The sequence below is a fragment of the Talpa occidentalis genome, unplaced genomic scaffold, assembly GCF_014898055.3.
Source record: "Talpa occidentalis isolate TD23 unplaced genomic scaffold, MPIMG_talOcc4v2.1 talOcc4.11, whole genome shotgun sequence".
In the NCBI taxonomy this organism is placed as follows: Eukaryota; Metazoa; Chordata; class Mammalia; order Eulipotyphla; family Talpidae; genus Talpa; species Talpa occidentalis.
This window is the reverse complement of record NW_023601104.1, coordinates 100,353,393-100,378,982: the sequence shown is the minus strand read 5'-3', so window position 1 is coordinate 100,378,982 and position 25,590 is coordinate 100,353,393. Positions and strand designations below refer to the sequence as shown.

The window sequence follows — 25,590 nt, the reverse complement described above, 5'->3', positions numbered from 1 at the left end:
ACATGGCGCACAGACCTCTCCTGCTGCCCGCTGCTGCCCTCAGCAGTGTATTTCATCAGTCTGCCTGTTCCGTTCCCCGCTCTGTCTCTGGTGAATCCTCTCACCCTTCCGTGCATCTGGCCTGTACCCCGGTTCTTGTATAAATAAAATAAACCTTTAAAAAAAAAGGAAAAAGAAGAACCTCCCCAAGGGGTGCCACCAGGAGACACTGACCTTTCATTGGAGGGGAAAAGCTTGCCTGCTCCCCAAAAAGCTACAAAGGGAAGTGGCTGAAAAGAGAACCACGTCAGAAGGATCCTCTCCCGCCACCCTCACCACCTTCTCTGAGAGCAGTCACGGCGGCAGAGCCCAGCACCCGGCAATGCTGTGCCCTGCCCGACACCCGCACGTTCTGTACCAAGTGCTGGACAAGGGCCTGCTGCGCGCCTGCCGTACGCCCAGGGCGCGACAAACATCACAGGCAACACGCAGAGGACAAAGGAGAGTCCTTGCCGTCGGAACCTTGTACCTGTCCGTGAAGACCTTTCAGCCTGCGGTTCCTGCCTCTTCACGAAGCTTCCCGGAGCCCCGACCTTCTCTCCACTCCAGAGTTCCCAGGCCCGTCGCCACCGCCGCATCGCCCGCAGGCCCCACGCCCCGCGCCGTCTCTGATGCCACGTAGGCGCCTGTGCCCGAGCCCGCCCCTTCTCCTTCCCCAAGAGCTCAAAGCCAGAGACCAAGCTGTACCCAAGGTCACATTCTCGAGACGGTCAGGGTGCGTCGCGAGCAGCAAAGCTGTTTGTTTCAACTGAATGAACCGTCTTCCCCTCCCCGCGGCGCGCTCCAAGGGCAGCACTCAGCTGGGCTCTCCTGCCACCACTCCCCGCCCTTGTCGCTCGTCCAGGACCACACAAGGACCCCGGCGTGTCCTGCACATGCCTGGTCCGACTCGCCCCTGTCACATGCATCACCGACGTGTCCTCCTGGCCCCTCACTCCTGCCGTCAGGGCTTGCCCGCCACCCATGTCTGGTGCGCACCATCGTGTAGTTGCAGACAGTGTTAAAAGCTGCAGCTCCCTGAGCCTGTGCCGGGTGCCCCACACCTCCCGTCACTGTATTTATTCTCGGGATCGCCCCGGGACAGGCTCATGAGGCCCATTTCTCCACAAGGAAAGTGCAGTGAAGAGTGACCACACACCAAGCCAAGGCCAGACACCCCACTGGGCAGCCGTCACCTCGCCAGGACCAAGCAGGTTTGGGAGGAGCCGGCAGACCGGGCAGAGGAGAAAGGGCTAAGCTTTTGCGGCCTTTTCCTGCCCCATCTGGAAAATGTCTGCCTCGGACGCTGCAGATGGCAGACTGTGACGGGGTGGGGGCATCTAGGGTCCCAAAGCATGAGGTCCTCGAGGACCAGGGCTTGGGTAGCATGGGGCTTTGTCTGCAGGGAGCAGAGCCTGATTAAAACATTCTTTCGTCAAACACTGAAACATTCTGCCAGGTAAGGAATGGTCCCTGGGCGTCACCTGACACCATGACAATGCACCATCCACCTGCGGCAGATGACACTGAGGGACCCCCGCCCTCCCCCAGATGACCGGGTATCTGGGCACGGCGTGGAAGCAGCCTTCCGTCTTTCCGATGTGCACAGACTCCTAGAAGCAGGTCGCAAGGCGGCGAAGCTCAGCCTCGGTGGCAAAGCCCCAACCCTGCCCCGAGCGCCAGGAACTCCTGCCTCCGCCCTTCACCTTTCTTCCACCCGGCTCTGCCCACCAGCCAAGCGTCCCAGGGAAGCCCAGGAATAATGCTTGGCCACCGGCCGCCCTCGCTCAAATCCATATCCAGCCTATGATAATAAATAAGGCCACTATCAGCCAGGAAATATTTACATTTTTCCGCGGGGAGTGATGGATGGCAATTGTACCCTGGGAACAACGCGACTTTAGGAATTTGTGCTCTTTTTCCTGCCTGGGGGAGAATGAAGTGTGAGGAGACCCAAGGAGGAGAGGAACTGTGAGAGAACCTTGGAGAAATCCAGTTCCCAGGTCTCTGTGTTTGCGCAACTTACAGACACACGACGTGGCCACAAAACCCTGGGGAAAGAAACCAGACGGTGGCTCAGAGGGCACGCAGGGCTTACATGTGCCCACGCGTGTGTGTACACCCTCACAGGCGCGTGCGAAACACGCAGCCTAGAAACAAAAATCTTTAAAGTTCATGCTTTTATACTACACCACTTTTACTGAGCCACAGAAGTCCGTTATACCATATTCCTATTGTTATTCTTCCAAAAAGCGAAATTTTAACCTTTAACTCAGTGAATGAATGGTCAGCATCCATATGTGTGTATAACTTATATGATATATGACATGTATGTATTATATTTATCATACATGTGATATGTATTATATAGGTGTGTCCCTGGAGTTTTGAGAGAAATGCAGCCCCTCTTTATACCCTCAAAACATTCCTGGAATGACGTTGCGTCCACAGTAAATGTCCAATAACTGTTTGGCAAAGGCATGGCTAGGAGGCCGGGTGGGTGGATGACTAGACGGATGGACGGATGAACAAACGGGTTCATGAGTGGGTGGAGGGATGGCTGGGTGGGCGGGTGTGGGCGGATGAACGTACAATGAATAAAACACATTCATGCCTCTCAGCTCCCAGATGGGTTCTTCCCGGCCAACGTGCTGACAAGACCATTCTGGTGTGTGGACCTTGTTACAAGCCTCGCTGCAAATGACTGTCAAAACTGACGCACCTGGTGGAAATGGCCACTCTGTGGGTCCCCACCCAGGGCTCAAAGACTCAGCACACATTCCAGTTCACAGCCGAGCTGCTTTACATTAAATACATTTGACTTAAATAACAGAAGGAAAAATACATCGAGCCACTCCAAGGACATTCTTTGGCAAAGCGTCCTTTTCTGCATCAGTGGAAAAGTACAAGGGAGGCAACCTGAGTAAGTGTCATTATCCTCGGACGCAAACCGAGCCTGTTGTTTCCTCTCTCTCTGTGTGATATTTAGGAAGTCTCCCAAGAGGAAAGATCTCTGGGTTCCCGCGATCCGGGATCACCTCTCTGCTTGCTCCTGCCCAATGTCCTCCCAAGCCTGCGGCCCGCGGGGAGCACTGGTGTCAAGCACGGTCCCTGCAGCGCTGTCGTCCCCAGATGCAGACTCTCCCGGAGGCCTCCTGCCGAGTCCCTGAGTCCCCCTGGGGACTATGGCCCCAGGCAGCAGCTGGCACTTGGAAGCTTCCACTACAGCAATCACGTTCGTCGTCTGTCCCTCCCCAGCGGGGCGATGTCCATCTGCTGTCCAGGCAACCAGCACACTCACAACTGGAGGAAAGAGCTCATTGACTCTTCCAGAACCTGGCAGCAGACCAAAGCCCATCACTGAGGGTGCCCAAGGGGTGTAGTCCTGCATATCCAGGGGGCCAGTCCTGCTGCCCTGTCCAGTTTATCTGAGCTGCCACCATCTTTCACACTTCCCTGGACAGACCTGCCATTAGATGTTCTCAATCTGAAATACCACTCACTCCAGAAAGCCATCAAAACCAGCCTGTCTCGTCTCCCCGGCGCCCTCCCAGAAGGCCACAGGCAGAAGTGGACTCTGAGGCCGTGGGACAGTGGCCCACACATCACAAACACTCAGGGTTTCGTGCCACCAGCCAGCGTGTCACCCCCAGCCAAAGAGGCAGCCTCTCGGGGCAGGTGCACTGAGGCAGCGTGGGTGGAAGACGCCATTCAAGACCTCTCAGATTTCAGAGTCGCACCAGATGAAGGAACTTGCCTCAGAACATTAGAACACAACTGCCTAACAGCCGGGACAACAAAATGACAGAAAATTCCAGGGTGACTCAAAGGAGAACCTGGTCCACCAAGTTGTGGGGTGCCATAGCCCTTGCAGCAGGAGCCCGTGATGGGATCAGCCACAGCACCCCTCTCTTGGGCAGGCTTTGAGATGTGTGATGAATGGTTCTTTCCTGTTTTCTGCCCTTCCCTGGAAACAACATACAACCCTCTTTCTGTCCCACGTGAAACGAGTGGCTGTGGGTGTGAGCGAAGTGGTAAGGCACAGGTTATTACATAAAAGCCTCTGCAGGCCGGCATGGCAGGCTTCATGCACTGACATGGACAAGAACACCTATGTCTGAACACAGTATCACACCTCAGCATGCCAGCTACTTATTATTTCTAAATAGACAAACTGTATACGTCTATGCATTTACAGTTCGGCATTCACCCTTAACTGTCCAAGGAAAATATGCCAGCTGTTTTCATGACACAAACTCTAATTGAAATAAAATGTCCTTTAAACCGTAAAAAACACAAAAACTAATGGTTCCCCCATGCCCACAGGGAGAGCATTTCTGAGGCCATTCCCCCAGCATCAAAGCCTAAGGGAAAAAACACAAAGGGCTGAGACGTCCCCAGAAAGGGCTTTGGGGGCAGGCAGGGCTGGGTGTGAATCCAGGCTCCTGTCCTTAATTACGGGGTACTGCTGAGCGAGGTCACTAACCTCTGCAGAGCGGAGCCCTGGCAGCCGCCTCCTCGCCTACGGTGAGAATCCATATATCAGCGTGCACGGCCCCCTCGGCACTGCCCGGCACATAGTAGGGACTCTGCACGTCTTACTGCCCTTCCTGGAGGGGCGCTGTCCTAACAGCTGTGAAAGAGAGGCGGGCCCTGGCTTCTGTCTCCTTCCGGCGCTGTGGTGGGGTTTACCCAAGACGCCAAGAGGGCTGAGGACTAGTTCTGCGGGTCACGCACAGCCAGAGCCGGCAACTTCTCCCGCTCATGCCTGGACACGTGGCAGGAGACCTGGACGGGACCCACAGCCGCCACTTCTGCGCTTGGGCGTCCGGGAGTCCACCTACGGTTCTCTCACTCGAAAGCCTACCACACGCGTGCTGGTGCCCTCCACAGCCAGACACCGTCCACCTGCACACGGACGGCGGTTCTCTGCTCTTCCCGGGTCTGTCCAACCTTCCGAATGAGCAGGGCTGGCCCCGTGAGCCTGGGGCCAGCAGCGCAGCTGCGCGTCTCTGCCCCGGGGTGAGAACGGCCATCCGCCCAAGGGAAACATTCTCCCTGGGTGACACTGGGAGAAACTGTCCAAAAGGACTTGGAAGGCGACACCTTTGCAAAGGCCTCCACTATGCCTTTTTTGGACACAGCAAAATTATTTCCTTGGTAGTAAATTTTTGCCCAGTGAAACAACGTGTTTTCCCAGCCCGGTTTTGTCCCTTCCTTGCTCAAGCTAATGGGGTCTGATAAGCAAGAAAATAACAATGCACATTCCGACGGCTCCCCTTGCAGCCAGTTTCAGGCCTGCTGCCGGGCTGGGTCAGGGCCATTTTTCAAGGAGAGGAGCGCAGCCAAGGCTGGAAATGACAGAGGACCTATTTCCTAAACACCTGCTTAATTAAAGATCTCAGCGTTGGAGAACTCGCTTGTTCAACTCCCAGGGTATCTGTGCTGCCTGGGTCTGATAGTCCGGGCAATGCTCTGTCGGAGTCAGAGCTTTCTGTGTTCCCAGCGCTGTCTCGTGCTTGAGATTTCAAGTACAGAATACAAAGCTTGCTCGTTCTGCCCCTCTATTCAGGTAATAAATAGATGGTCCATTTTCCAAACAACAAAAAATTCTTTCCTCTGGAAGAAATCAGCCGGGATTCAGGTCCCAACCTCTTTGTGGGCTTTAGTTCTCTGCACATAAAGTAAAAGCATGAAAGATTGTTCTGGACGTTTCCTTCGAGCTGTGACCCTCTACAGAAACAAGTCATGCAACTAACTGGGATCACATTGCTGGGTTCTGGGGTAATTAATTAATTTCATCCAGAGTGCTTGGTAAACATCAGCTGATTTAAGGCAGTGAATAGTCCAAGTCCATTCAACTCTTGCCAGTGTATGAATGGTCACAGCAACCGTGGGTGAGGGTGGGGGTGGGGGGTCACATATGTTCCTTCTTGAGCATCAATCATCGAGGTGTCCCCCGAGAATAAGGTGACAAGGTGCTTAATGGCCAACCTGCCAACTCAGACATCCTTTGTTTTTGAAGGGCATGAGGCTTTGGCCATTATTGTGACTATAAAACAAACTAATGTGCAATTCAAATTAGATTTGCATTTACTAAAATTCTTGCCCTTTGTCCAGCAACAGAAGATTTCTGAATCTATAAAAGCCAATTGTTCCCAAACCTAACTACCCAGGAGACTCTCGGACTGATTCGGAACGGACGGGGTTGAGGCTTGGAGAGCTGTATGACCTTGAAGTTACCTAAATAATTCCATATCTGGAATCCACTTGCCAAGCCAGCACTTCTCAGACCTTAACGTGCATGAGAAGCGGTGAGGATGCTGGGAACACGCAGGTTCTGACTGGGTAGATTCGGCGTTTCTGACCACTCCTGGGCGACAGCCCCGGGGCCACCCTCCGCCGAGCCAGGGGCTGAGTGATGCTCAGTGCTCCTTGGTTCTGTCTCCGCGCAACCTGCTCAGGTCTAAGAAGTTGTTATTCAAAAGAGTTTAGGAGGGAATCTACATGCTCAAAGTAAAGGGGTGATTTCCAAGAGAATCCTTTCCTCTCGAAAATCAAGCCTGTTACTTAACCATCATTTTTGTGATTGAAGGAGTCTTGTTAAGGAAGTTCCCAGCACAGTCCACGCTGAACGGGGTGCTTTCCTGGGGTGCAGACAGGGTGGGGGCCTTGGGCTAGGGCACTGTGTATTTTCAAAACAGTCTCCCTCCCAGCAGATGGTGGTGTCTTCATTTCCTGTGAGTAAACTCCGTTCCCCAAAGTTCATGGACTCTGCCCCCCCCAAATGGTAACAAAAAGTGCAAAAAACTCCACCTGGGAGGAAGGACAGTGTCTTTCCTCCAGCACAGAGCGCCCCTTCTTGATGGAATCCTCACAACTGCTCTAGAAATGCTACAGCTCTTGGGTCCTGCCTCGCCTCACTCCAGTCTCCTACCCTGAGCCCCGGCCTCCCCCACATCCTGCCCTCATGTCTCGTTCCTCAGGGACCCGGCCTGGATAACCTCAGCCCCTCCCCGCACCTTCCTCTCCTGATGCTGTCTCGGTTGATGTCACCATTTTCTATCCCAGATCAGAAACCTCAGTCAATCTCAAAGCCTTCCCTCCGCGCCCCCCTCTCGCACAATCCTCTTCCTGAGAGCCTCCCGCGTTTCCCTCCTCCTTTACAGCTCTTACCCCAAAGACACTGAGGCCTCGCTCTCTTTTCTCAATGCGATTGCAGTAATAGTCTAAGAAAACACTGACCTCCTGTCTGTCCCCTGTGAAAGTCCCATGAACACAAGCTCCAGAACCTTCTGAGACACAGAAAGACCGTGTCTCCACTGCTCAACATTTTCTATCCCCTCCTTAGAAGCCTCAAGGCTTCCTCGGCTGCCCATCATTTACCAGGCCTAGGTGGACAGCCAGCTCAGCCGAGCACTTCCCGGGGCTGAGCCGGTGGGCTGGGTGTGGGGCTGTGTCTCCCTCCACTGAACCCCAAGTTCCCTGAAAGCAGGAAATGGTTCTTGTTCACATCTGTGTCCTAAGGGCATAACACAGTGCCTGGCACGTAGAGTGGAAGAGAAAACGTGAATTGGGTCAGGAAAAAACTCATTCGTGGACTTTTCTGGAGGTGAGAGGGAAAGATCTGGAAGCCACGGGGTATCAGAGGACACTGTCGGGTCACCCAGCTGCTCCGTGGCCCGAATTCATTCCTGCGCCGTGACGGACCCGGGCAGACACCGCAGCCCCAGCGCGCGGAGCGGGCGCCTTATCCCCGTCCCCATCTCTGCCCAGAGCTGCTCTGAGCCGCTGCCCAACCTCCAGCGGCTGGGACACAACACACGCGCGGCCGGATGGACTCACACTCTAGAGAGCCAGAGGCCCCGACCAGGAAGACCTGCGCTTTCGGGAGTCACGGAGGCGCCTCCGAGGAGGGCAAAGGTACAGCTGCGTGGGCTGCCATGCGCGTCCACAGGGCCTCTCAGGGCAGGACCAAGAACTCCAACCACTGTTCAGGCCTGGGGCAAACCCCGCAGCCCAGCGCGGGAGATGAGAACAGCCACGTGTGCAAATTCACCCCCAGGCCCCAGGCACCGACTCCCCGCCCGCGGCTGCTCCTTCTGCCCCGTCACTGACCAACCAGGGCGGCTTGGTGCCTGTCACTGAGCTCCTGCGGCTGCTTCCTCATCTCTGGAATAGGGCCACCCATACCTGCCCCCCGCCCAGGCCAGTGGGGAAGACAGACAGACAAGCGTGAAGACAGACAGACATGCCTTGGGGGGGCATGAGCGCACACAGCGGGAGTCCCGATCTGGGAGCGGCAGGCAGACCTTCACGCTGGGCCTGCGCGGGGACAGCCTCCTTCACACACACCGATGGCTGGAACCCCTCACATCCCAGGACACGTCCCTCCCCTGGGGGCAAGTGACAGGGGCTTCCCCACTCAACATAACGAGAAGGCCAGCAGCTAGGAAACAGATGCTTCGTCCTGGGACCAACCCACGATGCTCGTCTCCTCTCTGTCTCCTCTCTCGTCTCCATCCCTTCACGCTGGCATGGTCCAAAGCGCCCTGCTCCCCATCTCTGGTAGAGGACCCCAGCCTATCAGCCTAACTGCTGGGAATACAACCCCAGAGGAGGTGAAGCCTGAGGGACAGCTGGAAGACGGGAGAGGCCTGCAGGGACAAAGGGGTGTGGAGAGGATGCGAGAGGCGCAGTCCTGGGATACGCTCTCCTGGCTAAGCCCTGGAAGTGAAGGCCCCACCCCAAGCAGCACTGGGTGGCAGAGGCACACCCTGCCCACCACCCTTTGAACTTGGTTAGAGTCAGATTCTATCACTTGAATCTAAAATAAATATTTGAACTGGTTCAATACTTTCGGGATTGCATGTTTACCTGCCGGCGGAATAAAGCTGCCTTTTTCCATCCACCCTTCTGGGGTCACGAGCAGAGTCTTGAGCTTCTCTCATGCAGAAGGCAGGAAAATGCAGGGGTTACATGTGGGGGCCGCCTGCCAGGCCATAAGCCGGCCCTCCCACCAGAAAGAGCATACTGTCTGAGTCCCAACACCCATAACCCAGGGTATGGGTGGATGCCACGCATGCCCCACTCATTCACCATGCGCCATTTCTGCTATAGGTGCTGGGGACTCAGAGGTAAATAGCACACGGGCCTTGTCTCTTTACAGTCTGCTGTGAGCAGATAAGGAACCAGAGCCCCCCGATTCTCTACAGCAAGTGTCATGAGGGAGAGAATGGGGCACTCGCAGGAGGGACAGGCTTGCTGGAACAGTTGCATTGAGTGAACCCAGGAGGATAGTGGCAGAGGCTGCTCCTGTCCTCCAATATACATTTTCTGCATTTTCAGTTTCCGTTATAGTGAAATGTGGCTACCTGACAAATCCTTGCCGTGGAATATAAGTAAAAGTAGTATGTACAGCTTCAGGTGGTGTTTTAAAAGGAATGAGTGTTCAGTACCTCGGTCACTTCTCCTGGGATGGAGACGTGATGGTAAGAGCTGGAGCAGCCATTTTGGATTTGGAGGTAAAAGCTACCCATGGAGTTTGATCAAACCACCCTACCAGCCCTCACCCACCTGTCCTCAGAGTTAGCATTTAGTGGGTATGGCATTTCAGTTTTGCAAGATGAGAAAGTTCTGGAGATCTGTTTCACCCCAGTGTGAATATACCATGTGTTATTGCATTAGAAACTGAGTTGGTTAACATGGCAAATCACAGGGTAGGTGTCCCCACAACAGAAAGTGCATATCTGCAAATCAAAGCATATTTTTTCATGAAATTCCATTCTAAATTATATGAACTGCTCCCACCCAAAGACATAATCGATCTGTAATCTGAAGCAAAATCCCAGTGAAGCTGCCTCTCTGTTCCCAAGGGACTGAATTCTGGCCAAACAGCCCACACTCCTCGGTAGCCCCTTCATAGAAGAATTAAGACTCCAGTGACCCTGGGTGAGAGTAAAGAATCTGGGGAGAAAAGGAATGGCGGGGGAGGGCAAGATGGAGGGAGGAACAAGTCTGACGCCTCCTGCCTCTAGGTGCTCAATCCAGGTTGGGGGGATGCAGGCTTTGGAGTTAGGCCTATTTCAGATTCTGCCCCGTCCCCAATATTTTAGCTGAATGATTTTAAACAAGCTTTTTCCGCTTGTTTGTTTTTTACCCCTAAAAGCCTTGGTTTCCTTATTTGCAATTGGCAGCTAATGATGGTACATCACTCTTGGGTTTTTGTGAGATCCCATGTAAATAAAGGCTTTTTTTCACTCAGTACCTGGAACAGAAATGGCTTGGTTGACCGTTCGGGCTTCTTGTCAAAAAGCAGAAGAGGAAAGGAAGAGAGTGGAGGGGCTGAGAGGGGAGCTATCTTCTAAAAGAAGAGAAAAAGAGAGGAGATTGAAAGTCAGGCTCTAATCCAGAAACTTCCACGAGTTCAATGGTGTCCTTGAGGCAAATCTTTCTTGGCCCGTTTCCTCCTCTGAAAATGCAGCCCATTGTCGCTTCTACCTGGAAAGGCTGATTAATCTGAATCCTCTGTATTCCTCATGAGCTCCCTGCCCTCGCTGCGGTCTACACCTCTCACCTAGGCAGGTTGAAGGAGGCCCTCTGGAGGACACAAGGGAAAAAGACATAAATGAAACCAGGAGATGCCCACATCTGGCCTGTGACCAAAACGAGAGGACATGACCTTGTAGATGTGACTATTACAAAACAGGGAGAAACTCAAGGTGAAGATGGTGACCTCAGTGGACAAGCTCTTCTTGCCTGATGTCACCCTTAAAAGTACTAGAGGGGCCTCCCTGGTGGCGCAAGGCTAGGGGTTAAGACACAACCTATGAAGCTGTCCGCAGCGACTGTATCACGAGTTCGATCCCCGGCCAGGGAGCTACCCACATGGCGCAGCAGACCTCTCCTGACTCGCCCACTGCTCCCCTCAGCAGTGTACTTTGGTTGATCTGCCTGTTCTGCTCCCCACTCTGCCTCTGGTGAATCCTCTCACCCCCCACACCTCTGGCCTGTACCCCGGCTCTTGTATGCATAAATAAATAAATCTTTAAAAAAAAATAATAACAGTACTAGAAAGCACAATTAAGTTACCTTCCACTTTTCGGTCAGGCCCATGGCAAGTGTCTAAATTACAATATATAAACATTGCTATAATGTATAAATGTCTACACAGTAAATGAACATTGCTATATGTGAATGTTGCTGCAATATAGGAACGTTGTTATGATCTATCAGCATTGTCGTCACTTCCCACACCTGAAATAAGAATGTTCTACTATTTCCCTCTGGACCTCCTTTAAGACCTCTTTAATGGGCATCTTCAAAAGGTACTTCTCAGGGATTTAAGAAAAGACAGAGACGCCAATGATCACCCTTTTCGTTAAGATACCCGGTTGATGTTAATTTAAAAAGGAGACGGTCTCACCCAAACAAGAGCTGTCCATTCATTCGTTCAGCCAATATGTATTGATGAAAAGAATGACTATGTATCTGTCATTCTGTCTTCAAGTGCCCTTGTAAGTGGAACTCAAGTGTTCTCATCTACACACAACCTCTCAGACTTACCACCCTCTTACTATATGGGACCAGTGGAGCCGGTTAGTAAGCAGAACGGAAGCACAGATAAGGAACTCGATCAGCCCCATCGCTAACTAGGATTATGTCAGTTTTCTCATTTTTTAAATGGGCTTATCACGGCTAACTACTTTTAGTGATTTAATGAGAAAAGTATTTCCTTTGCAGGAAATGCCACCATAGTATTTTTAGAGCCCATTACTACTTGAGAAGCAGTAATTTTTCTACTTTTCCCCAGATTATTAAAAAAAAAAGTAAGAATGGGGCCTCCCTGGTGGTGCAAGGGGTTAAGTCGCAACCTACGAAGCTGTCCGCAGCCTCTGCAGCACGAGTTCCATCCCGGGCCAGGGAGCAACCCACATGGCGAGCGGACCTCTCCTGCCTCCCCGCTGCTCCCCTCAGCAGTGTGTTTCAGTCAGTCTGCCTGTTCTGTTCCCCGCTCTGTCTCTGGTGAGTCCTCTCACCCCCGCCCCCGCCCCCAGTTCTGACCTGTACCCCAGCTCTTGTATGCATAAAAATAAATAAATCTTTTAAAAAAAAAAAAGAACTGGCTTTTCAAAACATGAGAGAATGCACAATTTATGAAAAAAAAAAAAGTAAGAATGCAGTTCCCTAAATCTATCACCTCCAAGAATGGGTCTGGTGGTCTCACGACAAGCATTGCAAGCAGCCTCCCATCCACCCACTCAGCGTCTGCTTCCCAGACCAGAGGAGAAAGGACAGAGGAGGAGGGCAGGCGACTGGGAGGGTCATTCTATTCCCGTGCTATCGGCAGGGAGAGCCTTATGCTTCTGGTGGTCATATGTTTTTATTATGTAGCTGGCAGGACAGCTTGGCTGAGTAGAAAGAGATAATTCCTCTAATGCCTGGTCACTAGACAGTCATTCATCTGTCATTCATTAGGTCAGCAAACATTTACCAAAAGACGTCTACATTCTTGGCATCCTGCTAGGCACTGTGGATCCAAAGTGAATAAAACACGTTCCAAACACATTTCGCAGAATCGTTATCACGCAGATCATCTTCCCCGATACAAAGCAATTAAGTTAGAAATCAACAACAAAAACATAAAGCCCGTAAATGTGCACAATTTAAAAACTCGCCACTAAATAAATCATGGATCGTAAGAACTGCAGTAGATCAGAAAAGTCTTAGAACTTAATGGCAGTGAAATAATATTTATCCAAATGTATAGGGCACAGAGAGAAATCCATAGTCACAATGCTAATATTAGGAAGAAGAAAGGCTTTAAAGTAAATGAACTAGTAAGCATCCAGCTTAAGAAACTGGGAAAGGAATGAACACATTCAACAAATTAGAAGATAATAAAGATAAGAGCAGAAATTAATGGAATAAAAAGTAAAAAAAAAAAAATAGAGATGAACAAAGTTAAAAAATTGGTTCTTAGACAATGGCTAATAAAATGGATATGACTAAGATATTTTTAAGAGAGTTAGCACAATATTAGGAATGAGAGAGCAATATAATAACCGATTAAGCAGAGATTTAAAAGATAATATGAAGAATGCTAAAAAATCCATGTAAATAAATCTGAAAACTTAAATGGAATTTAAGAGATTTCACTTCTAAGAATTTTCTTAGAAAATCATAACTGCAAAACTGGCTTAAGAAGGAGTAAAAAGCCTATGTCGTTCCATAACTACGAAGGAAATTATATCAGTAGTTAAAAATCTTCCCACAAAGAAACCCAAGACCTCAATTATCTTTTTTTTTTTTTTAGTGTAATGGAACCTTAATAGAATTATCATACATAGAGAGGGAAGAGAAGAATGGATAATAGTTTCCCAATGAAACACCCAAAGTTATTCATCCCCTTGTGGGTAAATGCAAGGCCAAACAGGGTTGGCCTGAAGAGGGAATGCAAGGCCTGACAGCCTGCCCCACGTCTACAGCACTTTCTGTTGGGGAAACATACAAAGAGATGAAAGGGCCAGGCAAGTCTGGGCCAAAGAGAGCAGAATCAAAGTACAAATCAATGGGGCCTCCCTGGTGGCGCAGGGGTTAAAGACACAGCACTATCAAGCTATCAACAGCCACTGCAGCATGAGTTCGAGTCCCAGCCAGGGAGCTGACCCACATGGCACAGCAGACCTCTCCTGTCTCCCTGCTGCTCCCCTCAGCAGTGTGTTTCAGTAGATTTACCTGTTCTGCTCCCCACTCTCACTGGTGAATCTTCTTACCCCCCATATCTCTTGCTTATACCCCAGGTTTTATATGCATAAATAAATAAATTTTAAAAAAAAGTACAAAGCAAGATAACGGCTGCCATGTCAGCCTCCCCACTTACGTCTCTACATGTCTCTCCTCCATGTGTCTCCTTCCATGCTTTTCCCACCCCAAGTTCCTGGTGCAAGTCCAAAGCCAAGAAGCAAGCACCCGCCTCCTCCACGCATCTCTTCTCAATGATCTTACAGGAAAATTGCAATAAGTTTTCCATGAGTAGATCACTTCAGTCTTCCAGAGAACAGAAAAGGAAGAATCTCTCACTCTATCAAGTGAATGTGTTGATGCCAAGCCCAGCAACAGTAGTTTAAAAAAGAAATGTGACAGGCCATTGAGAATATCATACAGATATTGATGAAATATTCCTAGACAAAATATTAGGCACATCTAGCAGTGTATCATATATTATGTCATGGCTAAGATGGTTATCTTAGAAATGAACAAAGGGTGGTTTAATAAGAAAAAATTCTACCAGGGTAATTCCTCACAATACCAGATTTTTAAAAGCATATAATTATCTCCACAGTTGTAGAAAAATCATTTGATAAAGTCAATATCCACAAATGATTTTTGTAAAAAGAAAGAAAACACAGCAAAATCAATCTTCATACTGAAATTTTAGAAGCAGTTCTATTATTTCATGAACCTGACAGGCTGTCCACTGCCACGACCTATGTTCAACATAAAGGTACTTGTCAATGGAGTAAGAAATGAAAAATAAATAGAAGATGTAAAACTCAGGGGAGAAAAAAAAGCACATTCACAGAGAGCATGGTTCCCAGAATAAGTCAAAAGATGCTACTGACAAAGCACTGTAAACGAGAGACTTTCACAAGACATCTGAATATAAGATCAATATTCAAAAATAAACTGAATTTCTACATACCAACAACAAAAGGATACTAAAATTTTTTAAAGATACCATTCACATAGCAACCAAAAACATAAGGTTCATCGAAACGATTCAAGACAAAGATGTGCCAGACTTGGGTAGAGCACAGTTCAGAAACTTACTGAAAGACATTAAAGGAGAGCTTATAAAAGGAAGACTTAATGTTCAAGGATACAAAGACTCAATAATGAAGAGGCCGGTCGTCTTCAAATTTATCTGAAGACGCGATGAATTACAGCCAAAATCGCAACAGGGTTTTGATTTGCTTGTTTCGTTGGTTGGTGGCTTAAGACACTTGGTCCAGCAATAGCCAAGTGACTCCCGAGGTAGTAAGTCGAGGAAAGCGTCTTACTAGACTAAGACGACATTGTAGTAATCATTCATCCCGAGGGGTTACTGGAAAGGATCAGAGAGAACAGAAAGCTACAGCTCGGGTGTGGGCTTGACAGTCAAGATGGCAGGTTACAGCGTGACGGGGCAAGGCGGTTCTATTCAACCAAAGATGTTGAGGTAACCGGGCGTCGTCCACTCAGAGAGAAGTGAAACTGGATCTGTGCTTCTCACCACCTCCACAAATAAATTCCAAACGGTTTCCAGGTCATATCTGAAAAGCAAAGTCTTAAAGAAAAAAAAAATTATGATTTGAGGGTAGGGAAAAATCTCTCAAACAAATCCCCACAAAAACTCTAACTACAAAATAAAAGATGAGTAAGTTCATTTACATCCAAAGCAGGACCTTCTACTATTCAAAAATAGCCTCATAAAGAAAGAAAAGATAAGCCACAAACTGGAAGAAGACATCTGCAACCGCACAACAGGAAAAGAATTTAGGTAGAGTGAAAAAATTAGATATAAAGAACGCATTCAAATCACAAGCACAAGAGAGAAAATCCAACAGAAAAATGAGCAAAATATATGATCAATTCCTCAAAAGATAAAACACAAATGGCCAATAAATATATTAAGACATACGGAAAGATGATTAATTTCCTAGAACTGCCAGGGCCCACGCTCGAGAGAGAGCCTTCTCTGAGAGTGAAGAAGCCTTTGCATCGGAGACCAAAGATGGACAGGAACAAACCAAACCCGTACGACACCACTTGAGCCCTTGGATCCCGCCATGTCTGAAGCTAATCTACTGACAGACTTTTTTCAGTTATGACAAAATGACGTGGACATGCATTTTTCTTTTATTCTTGTGTTTCACTGTTGTTTATTCGTTTAAGCCACTTTGAGCTTGGTCATCAGGACCAAAGGACTCCTGACGATTACATGCCAAACGTAATCAAGTCGCCCTGCAGTTTTATTGAAGCAGAGTCTTGCTGGCATCCACTTTGGCCACAGCCAGCGCACCAAGAGTAATAAGTGAATGTGTTTCATTTTAAAAGCAAATTCTGAGAAACCCACTCTGTGTTCTTACAAATCTTTGAGGAACACATCAGTCTAAAGTAGTCCTTCCCAACCTTTTCCATGTCCAGACACACATAGAAAGTTCTAGAAGTATGTAAGGCCCACTGAGCAAAGGCAATTAAGAGTAAAAGCAATTGACCCAAGAACCCAGGCATGATATCCCAAGTCCTGCCAGCCATCCCCAAAGCTGACAGGACCAACCCCCAGCCACACCTACCTCTCAGGTGCTGGCTGGGAAGCTTTACTAGAGAAACGGATAGGTAGAAGGTGAAGGATTATGGCTGACAGCAAATCCTCAAATAAGTCTTCGCTTAACAAGAAGGGTGAGCTGTCTTATCTGACAGAACATTCTTCATTCTCCATATGCCATTCTGGAGCAAAGTGCTTTTAAATTATTAGCAGTGTTTTTCAAACAGCTGCCAAACCCCAGCTGTTTCTGCACAGTCAGGTTTTCTGGCGTGTGTGGCTCTGGATTCGTGGGAAGGACCCCTTGCTCTGCTGAAACTGCTTTTGCTCTCTTCAGCAGACCCAGACTTTCAGCCAAGAAATAAGGGGACAGAAGGTCACCAGATTGGGGGTGGAGGGAGGAGTATCCACCAAGCTGGACCAAAAGAATGTCATTATTCGAGAAATGATTGAAGAGTTTCTTCAAGACTGGCCAAAGGAGTCATTCTCTTTGAACTCTGGGGGTTTAAGAATGCTGAACACCCTGCTTGCAGATTCTTCTGTTGACCCATTGTGGTCAAACGAGTATAGAAGGGTAGAAAGAGCTTCTTTCCTTTATAAATCTAGGAGCTCAACTTTGTGGATGAGTGCAAGGAATCTAAGGAAAGACGTGCCGCTGTTGCTGTTTTATGAACAGCCACCTCTTCCTGTTTATCCCGCGCTATTACCCAACTTTCTTGGACAGCTGACCCATCAACAAGCCAGCAAACATTATGGCACCCGCTCTCAGTGTAAGATGGGGGATAAGAGTATGAGAGAGTTACGAAGAGGCTCACGACACCAGGCTTTACAAAGCAGGAAGCACAGACACATCTCATGAAGCCTGAGGATGATGATGCTAAATGCCCCGAGAGAGGTACAAGCAAAGTGTTTGGGGAGCCCAACGTGAGGCGGAGGGGAATGTGATGGGCTTGGGTGGAGAGGGTGAGCAGGGCTTGCCAGAAGAAGTCACCCATTGCCAGGTTGTTAAGGATAAAAAGCAAAGGATGGCATTTCCAAAGGTCTCTGACTCCAGAAGGGTCCCTGCTACAGGGACAGCACTGTGTCCTGTGTGGTAGGCTGAAATGTGCCCCCAATTTATATGTTGAAGTCAAACTGTGTCCCCCAAAAGTCATATGTTGATATCCTAAACCCCAGTACCTCACAATATGACTGTACTTGGAGAAAGGATCTTTAAAGAGGCCATTAGTTTAGAAGAAGGCCATGAAGGTGAACCTCCACCCATCTTAGGAGGACTGGTGTCCTTGACAAGAACGGAGACATGGACGCAGAGAAGCACGTAAGTGGGGAGAGGACATGAAGACGGCCATCTGCACGCCAGGGAGAGAAGCCCGGGACAGAGCCCTCCCTGTGGCCCTCAGAAGGAACCAGCTCTGATCCCAGACTGCCAGCCCCCAGAATTGTGAGAACATAAATGTCTGTTGTTTAAACTTCTCCAGCGCCCTCCACCCTTTACCCCCACACACTGCGGTACTCAGAGCAGCCCCAGTAGATCCATACATTCTGTGTGCCCCCCCAGGCCTGGGCACCTCCCACACTGGACACTGCACCCGATCTTCCAAGTGGGAGACCAAGCTCTCCCACTCGCTCCCCCCGCCCCAAGTCATCTGGTCTCAGGGTCCTTGTTGACGAGACCTCATTAGCGTGCGTGTGGCTCGCTGGGCTTGGTTCTGGAACCCCACACACTTTTCTTCACGGTCGGTGGTAGGCTGCACTGGAATGCGATCCGATCCGGCAAGTGTTCCCTCCTCCTGAGCACCAGAAGCCAAGCTGCACTATCTCCTGTTGTCTCAGTCACTTTCTGTTTTATTAACCCATTTATGACTTCTCCGCCTGCTGAGGTACCAGGGCCTCCCGCCTCGTTCTTTGCATCTTCAGAAGAAGCTAATGCTCGCCGTCAATTTTATTCAATTTACAACTCTTTTGTAAACTCAGCAATTGAGCTTGAATGTGGAAAGAACAGAATTCTGACTTACACAGAAGATTAATCTTGCCATGACCATGTAGCCGGGTTGGGAGAGAATTTTAGTGAAAACAGACTCCAGTGAAAGGAACCAAGGCCAAGAGCCCATTTTAAAAAGACAGTTCTGTTTTATCCGGGACGAACACAGCCTAAAACCATAAAACCTGACACAGGCAACAGAAGCAGAGATACCCAAATTGTGGGTCTGAGACCCTCCATTGTTGATTTGTTATCCACAGTGTCTCGCAAGGAGTCAGGTGTCTAAACCAATACAGATCATCTTCCTCTTACCGAGTAGGAAAGGGAAGCCACAGAGAAATGACTTGCCCAAGGTCAGCCAGCTGCACAATTCAGTCTCTTTCCCCGACATAACACGGTGTCTGGGGGTTAGTCCAGAGACTGCGGGCTTTATCTTAGCTCTGCACTGACCTTCAAGGTGACCTTGGACAAATGGCATCTCATCCCTGGACTCCAGGCTTCGCAACCAAACTATAAATGTCCCTCCTCTGTGCAGACTTCCCTGACTTCCTCAGGAAGAATGAGTTGCTCCCACAATAGCCATGGTGGTGACCTTTGCAAGCATTGGCAACTCCCTACACACATACACACCCACACTCCATTTTCTGTGAGTCCTGGAAAGAGGCCTGTGAAGTGCCTGGAGGGTGAAGTGCCGGCCAGCTTTACCCTTGGCCTTCCCTCTGGCCACAGCAACAGTTTTGAGGAATCTACAATCACCTCAGACCTCGTCTTCAACTTTCTTTGCCAAGAAAGATCAGAGATTACAGTTAAAAGCCAAGTCCAGTCTGGCAGAATCACAACGTTGTTCTCTTGAAACCAATGGGAAGGAGGCGATCTCAGACACTTCGGGGTTTTGAAAGTACCACTTTGGGAATTATGAGAAATGTTCTGCGCACCCCGGTCATAAAAAGCTCATTACTCATGCAGACATTTCCCAAGAGGCTTACAGCTGTGGCATCTGGGCTGGCTGCACAGTTTGTTAGAACACAGAGCCGACAAGCCCAAATCGAAGTTTCTTCCCTTCCTGCCAACGCATGGGGTGCGGTAAAAGCAGTACTAAGAGGGAGATGTGTAGCAAGACAGGGCCGCGGCAAGAAACGCGAGAGCTCAAATAAATAAGCTAATCTTCAGCCTTAAGGAACTGGAAAAAGAACAACAAATGAAACCAAAATCCACTGCCCATCTGCTAGTCACAGAGCAGAAGCCTGCGCCCTGGGCAGAGCCCGCACTCCCTCCACCTCGCCCTCAGCCAGCCCTGCGATAATTACCTGCCATTTTCCCCAAGGAAGACAGTAGGGCTGGGTCTGCTCTTCCCTCCTTGCTAGCACATGAGGTGAGCAGCAGGGAGACGGGGCAGGCTCAGGAATCCATGCGCGGAATCCTATGACTTGGATGAACTTCTTACTACTACACAGTCCAGTGTATTCACCCGGGATTTCATGAGCATCGTCCATGCAGTCTATGCACTCAATTAATAATGACCCTGAGAAGCAGCTTAAACATGAAAACGTTAAAGAAAAAGGTCATGGGGAGAAGAAATCAGAGCAAGTAACTCCCAGAGCGTGTGTCAATGCTTGTCCTTCTTCCTTCCGGGGGGTGAGGTGACTACAAAGCAAGGAGTCCCGCTGAGTCTTCAGTCCACACTCATTGTTTTAATTGAAGTAACACTAGTTTGCCTCATTTGTATGCATGAATCATACAAATCATACAACATTTGGGCCTCCCCTGGTGGCACAGGTGGTTGAGCGCCGCGCTGTGAAGCTGTCCGCAGCCTCTGCAGCGCGGGTTCGATCCCGGCTGGCCGGCGAGGGTCCCACATGGCGCAGCAGACCTCTCCTGTCGCGCCCGCTGCTCCCCTCAGCAGTGTCTTTGGTCCTTCTGCCTGCTCTGTTCCCCGCTCTGTCTCTGGTGAATCCTCTCACCCTCCCGCGCTTCTGGCCTGTACCCCGGTTCTTATATGCATAAATAAATAAGTAAATCTTAAAAAAAATAAAAGACACTGGTCAAGCACCAAAGACAGGCCAGGCACTGGGGACACAGCAGAAACAGCAGGCAGGACAGGTAATAAACAACCATTAAGAGTTCTCAGTCAGTGGTTCACAAAAGTGTGGACGACAGACCAGAAGCATCAGCATCACATGAAAATGCAGGTCCCAGCCCAGACCTACGAGCCAGACACTCTGGTCGGTGTGGGGGCTGCGGGGGCTGCTCCTTCTGCACTAAAGTCCTCCACGTGATTTCATTCATGCTCAAGTTTATGGTGGACAGTGATAAAGACCGTAATGGACAGTGAGTGCAGGTTACTCTGGACAGGAGATCAGGGGTCTAAGAAGGTGACATCTGAACTGAGCTGAAGTGACAGAGGATGAGCCAGCAATGGGAAGAGCTGGAACAGAGTTTCAAACAGCAGGAACAGCCAGTGCTTAGGCCCTGGGGTGGGGAGGAGCCGGGCACACCTGAGGAAGAGCGAGGAGGCCAGTGCAGACTGTCAACCATGCAGACCCTCCGGAGCATCTCCTGGGAGGAGGAAGGTCTAGACGTCATCGAGCCATGAGCCGGGGGGTGTGGGGGCTGCCATGGAGCCCTGGCCAGTGTGCTCCAAAATGGAGGGAACGAGATTGAGCCCGCCTACTAGTCTAGTGGAGAATTCAGTGAGTTACAAGGAAAAGCGAGAGGTGGTGCTCAAAAGGGAATCAACACAATCACGGACGCCGCCACCGGGGCCGGCCTCCCGCAGCGAGAAGCCGGCAGAGCACAGGCCTGCGCCACCTGGCCCCTGGCCAGCACCGCTGTCTGGGGCTGAATGAGACTGTGAGGATCCTTTAAAAGGGGTCGGGGGGTTTTCCAGAAAGGTCTGATGGTGGAACTCACGTTTCTACCCTACTGGTCAGTCAAGAGGATTCTTAGCTCTGTCAGGAGCTTGTGCTTTCCTCAGGCTGCGGACACTCTCCCCAGGTGTTGGAAGGCTAAGCCAGACTGTCACAGAACCGGGCCAGGTGCTGTCTGCACAGCCAGAGCCCATTTCAGCCCATCGCAGATGCCCCTTCCCAGGGGGCCTTGGAAGCAGGGGCCTCTCTGCCTCCAGGAGAGACGGAAGGGTAAGGGACGGAGAACCCAGAGGTGATACCATCTAGGGTGGCCCAGGAATTAGCCCCCAGAACTTCAGTTAAATGCAAAATCACGGCCTCAAGTGGAGCCGGCTCTCTCCAGAACCGGAGTCGGCCCTCGCCTGCACGAGACTTCGCACATCCTGAGCGCTCACGGCTGGACGGAGCCTGGAGCCTGCGGCCCAGCCCAGCAGAGAAGGGCCTGGAGCCACGCCACCCACGGAGCTCCTGCAGGGCTAAGATTAGACCCGACCCCATCCACTGGGCCCAGATTCAGGAATCTTCTTCAAACCACTCCCCTGCTCAAGACCCAGCATTCCTGTTGGAGGGAATGTAAGCGAGGCCGGCCCCGCGGAAACTGGTATTGTGGTTTCTCAAAACATTACAAATGGGTCTGCCATATGGCCCAGCAATCCCGCCGGTGGCTACCCGGACACAAGCACGGCAGCGCAAAGGCAAGAAGGCGCCGCTGTGCCACGGCAGCGCGACTCACAACAGCCACGCTGAGGAGAGAGCCCCGGGAGTAAAGACGAGGCGGTGGCGCACAATGGAAGGTGACCCCGTTGGGCAGAGAGAGGGTCTCTTGCGATGCGTGAGGACGTGGGTGGAACTGGAGGGGCTGATGCTAAGGGGAAGAAGCCAGAAGGAGAAAGACAAATAGCAAATGCTTCCACTCCTCTGCGGAACACAAAGACACAAAGCAAAGGAACAGACAAAATTAAACCAAAATAAACCCTTGAAATCCGACTGCAGAATTGAGGTGAGCAGAGGTGGGGTAGGGAGGGCACCCGAAGGCCTGTGGGGGGAGGTTCGTGGGGCTTTGGGGGTGGGGCGGTGACTCACAGGCATTTGTGAAAGCATGGCCTGCCCCTCTGGACACCCTGGCATGGCAGTCCACCGCCTCGCCCTCCCGCCCGCCCGCCCCCGCCACACAGACGGCAGAGAGAGGAAAGCGGATCTACCCGTGGCCCGCGCCCCCTCTAGGTGTCCACCCGAAACACGGGCCCCCGGAATAAAGGCCTCAGCGTGGCCTCCCGGGACCCCCGGCTGGACTCCTGCAGACTCTTCCCCTCGTCCCTCCTGTGCCTGCCAAGCAGGCCCGTCTACACCGTCTACACCGTCTACACCGCAGGCGCGCACGGGCGGCCACGGGCAGCAGGTGACGAGGCCTGGCCGTGCCCACTGTCGTCAGCTCAGCGTGCCGTGAAGTCCTCGCCTCTGAGTCTCTGTCTCTGCCTCCGCTCCCCCGGCCCGGGGCACCTCCCCCACTGCCCACGGGAAGGTCCCCTTCCGTCCCCCCAAGGCTCACTGGGGCGTCCTGCCCATCTGCACAGCAGATTCCTCTTCCCCGGTCGCCCCGGCTGTACCTGGCGGGTCAGCTCTCAGCACCCCGCACACCGCGCACCCGCGGTCCTGACAGCAGGGACGAGCCTCTTCTTCCTCAGCTTCCCCGCTGGCCCCGGGGTCTGCCAGAGAGAGCTGCCCGCGCGATGACTCCCCACCAGGGCCCTGGGCTCCCGGCAGTGCTGAGTCCCCACTCCCTGTCAACCCCCCACGCCCGCCCAGGCGGGGTGCGGCCCGGCGCAGACCCCGTCCACAGACACAGCCCCGGGGCTCGCGCGTGCTGACACGGGACCTGACCGGGCAGCGGCTCCTGAGGCGGAGCCCACTCTCGTGCCCCTTGAATCCCGGGCACCCACTGCAGCCCCCGCGGCTTTTCTGCTGAGCCCACCGGCCCCGCAGGCGCCCCTGCCTGGGTGAGGAGGCGGGAAGCTCCTGCCGGGGAGGGAGAAGCTAAACGTGGATTCACCACAGCGGCCGGGACGCCAGGGGCACTGAGCTCCTGTCCGAGGTCCCGTGCCCGGTGGCCCGGCCGTCAGGCCTCATTTCGGTCCCTGCGCACCCCCCCACCCCTGCCCTGCTCAGATGCAGGAACCAGATGACTTTCCTCTCCGCAGAGGGCGTGAAGCAGAGTCTGGCTTTTGTGCATCTCTGCACCGCTCCATGCACTCGCCCCCAGATGACCCCCCACGGGACCCGCCGAGGATGCCAACTTCCTGCGGTTCCGGACGCAGCGTCTGTCCGGCCCGACCTCCCCGGCCCTGGGGGACGTGCGAAGGCCCGGGAAGTATGCGGAGCTATAAATCAGCGCTGGCCGGGGTTCTGCAAACGCTTCAGCGCGAAGGCAAGTCAGACGGCGCTGCCAGGCCCCGAGCCTGCCGCCGCCCCGGCCCCGCCCGCCGCTGTCCCCTGGGGCCCGTGGACCGGCTGCCCGGGCAGCGCCCCGCACCCGCTGTCCCCGGCTCCCCTCTGGCCCGGCTCCCACCAGCCAGCCCGGGGGGAATGGGAGGTCAGTCCTTGACATCCCGTCTGTGTCTGAGCCCTGGAGGGAAGGAATCCTGTGAATGTCCTTTCCCTGCCAGCCCCCAAGGAGATGGCGGGGACCCTGCCCCAAGCATGCGCCTCTGCTTCCAAAACAAACAGGAGCCCGGGGCTGGCTGTGGGGCTCTGGGGGTGCCAACGACGCGTCATCCACCGAAGGGGCCCCTTGGAGTAGTTTAAGGAATGTGTCCCGTCTGGAGTGGATGCCTGGGAGCCAGAAGAGAAACCCTGATTCCAGGACATGGTCACCTCACCACAGCCTTCCCCTGGCGATCCCCAAAGGCCCTGGCCAGCGGGGAAGGTCTCTAAGTTGACCTGACGCACGGTCGTCACAGCTCGCCCGCCGGCCCGCAGCTGCCGCGGCAGTTCTACGCTCGGGAGGGTCAGCGGCGCTGAGGGAGGGGGGAGACCACCAGCCCGGCCCCCGGGGCTCTCAGGAACCGGGAGTCTGGTCACCCTGGTCCACTCTCAGTGCCCAGCACCGTGGGGCCAGGAGGGGCTGGGCTTAGAGGGCGTGGGAATGCGGGACGGCACCCCTCCCGCTTGCCAGGGTCCAAAAGACACAGCCCGTCCTCCCTTCCATGCACCCCTGCTCTCACCCTTCAGTCAGTCATTCATTTGGCAACGCTCAGGAGGAGTCCGCATGCGGATGCCCTGGCTACGAGGGCAGTGCCGGAGTCCAGGGACCGCCCTGCCAGGACACCCACCGGCTGCCCCAGGCCAGACACCCCCAGCCCGTGTGTGCACGTGGGCCTGCTGGCCTCTGCCACACACCTGGGGGAAACTGTGGCCTTTCCGCTTCCAAGCAGAGAACCAGCTGGCCTGCGGGGGAACTAAGTCCACTAGGTCCGGAGCCTCTCTCACGAGGGTGGGCCCACGGCTCACTGAAGGGCAATCCTGCTCACCTTCTCCCGCCCCCTCCAGGCTCCCCAGTGAAACCTCCCCACCTGGGATAAAAAGTCAACAAGCAGACACCAGGTGTGTGCCCCTGTGCTTGGGCAGGACTGGTAAGAGGTGAAGCAAATAGAGCAGCTGCCCCGATGACATTAAGGGCACAGAGGCACTTGGGGGGGTGGGGGGTTGGGGGACAGTGATTATTCAGGGAAAAGACTAAACTATCAGGCCCTCCCCAAATCTGTCACTAAGCCTCAGAACAACCTACAAGCTAAGTATTAAGTCATTGTGCAGAGGGGACACTCCGAGCAGTTAAAGCCCTGGGCCAGGCCACTGTGCAGAATGGGTCTGGAGCCCCCAGATGTGTGACTCTGAAGCCCTTGCTCTTCGCACAGCATTTACTACCTCCCTGGCCTAATCACCCCCTTTCTCCAGGTCCTTTGAGAAAATAAAGATTCCCCTTCCCCCATAGGAGCACATATCACAGCTTGGGCCAATCAGATAATCTCCACAGGAGGGTATTGCCAACATTAAGTATGATCATGTGGTTCCCAATTTATCATTTTGATCAGCTTGATTGTATTCCTACATGCACACGCCATAAAACGAATACTCTGCCCTCGTATGCTACGTTTTACTTCTTCATTTCATCTAAGTCATTCCAAACAGCACAAAAATCTCCCAAGTCACTGTTTCCTGCATCACATTGGGGGTGGGGGGCAAAGATGCCCCAGGACACCACCCCCACACGCAGATAAGAGCCCCCGAAGGTCCACAGAAATTGGCACTGGAGGAACAGAACTGATGTGAGCAGTTCTCAAGCGACTGTTTGAAAAGAAATCTACAAAGCGCCTGAAGACAAG

General features: G+C 52.1%; 1 protein-coding gene across 1 annotated transcript in view; it reads right to left on the bottom strand.

Moving 5' to 3' along the window:
- FBLN5 (fibulin 5) overlaps window positions 1–25,590 on the bottom strand; it is a 66,540-nt gene that overhangs the window by 21,690 nt on the left and 19,260 nt on the right. The gene's annotated exons all lie outside the window — the stretch shown is intronic.